Below are 1,126 nucleotides of genomic sequence, written 5' to 3'. Positions count from 1 at the left end.
GTATTGGAGAAATTGAAAGAAAGATAGTGTGTCTAGGGCCAGAGAACAATAGAGAAATGTGTAAGATGGACCTGATGTTGTGAACAGGGATCAGATCTGATGGACCAAAGGTCATTCGCCTTATGTGAAAACCTCACATGCAAACTCTGTATTTAATGTAAACTTGGGGCTGAATTTTCCAGCAAGAAAGCCTTCATAGTATATTGTCTCTTATATATTTAGTCTTATGGACTAAAGTAAGCATTATCTGCTATAGTTAATGGGAAGCCACTGAAGGATTTTAATTAAGTGACATGATTAGATATACATTTTTATAAAATCCTTTCGGCCTCTGGTGAGAATGAAGGGGTCCAAGACTGGATGTGGAAAGGTGATTTACAGAGTTATTATTATAGGTCAAGTGCTTGGACTAAAGCCATAATGTGGAGATGGGGGCATTCGGTTATTATTTCTTTTCTTTTTCTTTTTTTTTTTAAACAATATCTGATGAAGAGTAAAGAACTAATTCTTAGGAAAATGGTTGTTTCTGCACTTGGAAGAGAGAGACCATTTTCCAAAAATCAAAGAAATGGTAGGAGTAGTTAGTAGAGTGGGCTCATCTGAGAGTGTGCGTAGCTCTACTCTTTGAATTGTTCGGGCCAAGACTAGCTGAATACCAGGTACAGAAATTGGATAGTTCTGGAAGGGTTATGTGTAAATGGGACTTTTATAATTGGAGTCATTTAAACTTGCAAGGAGAATATGGTTTAAAGCGGTGGTGAGCCTTAGTCAGGAACTAGATAGTTAGGTAAATACATGATTGTCTCCAATTCTTTGTGTTATTGTACTTCAGCTTTTCTTGTATGAGAGTTTTAAAGTTTTACGTCTAAGTAGGTTGGTCACTTACGAATGTAATGGAATTATAACAGCCTGATAAAAACATAAATGACTTTAGACACACTTTAAGAGACAAAGTGGGAAATCTTTCGTCTAAGGCACATCGAAAAAAAGTGGTCTGTAGCTGGGTAAGCTTTGGAAAGGCCTATCTTCCTCGTGGGGGTTTCTACTGCATGTGAAAATCGTTAGAACTGGAAAAGTAAGGCTGAATTTATTACTTGACAGGTAAGGGAGAGCTGTATTGCTCAAA

Source organism: Puma concolor, chromosome D1 (genome assembly GCF_028749965.1).
Source record: "Puma concolor isolate L17-30 chromosome D1, mPumCon1.1.hap2, whole genome shotgun sequence".
Lineage (NCBI taxonomy): Eukaryota > Metazoa > Chordata > Mammalia > Carnivora > Felidae > Puma > Puma concolor.
The sequence above is the reverse complement of the archived record's forward strand: the minus strand, read 5'-3'. Positions refer to the sequence as shown.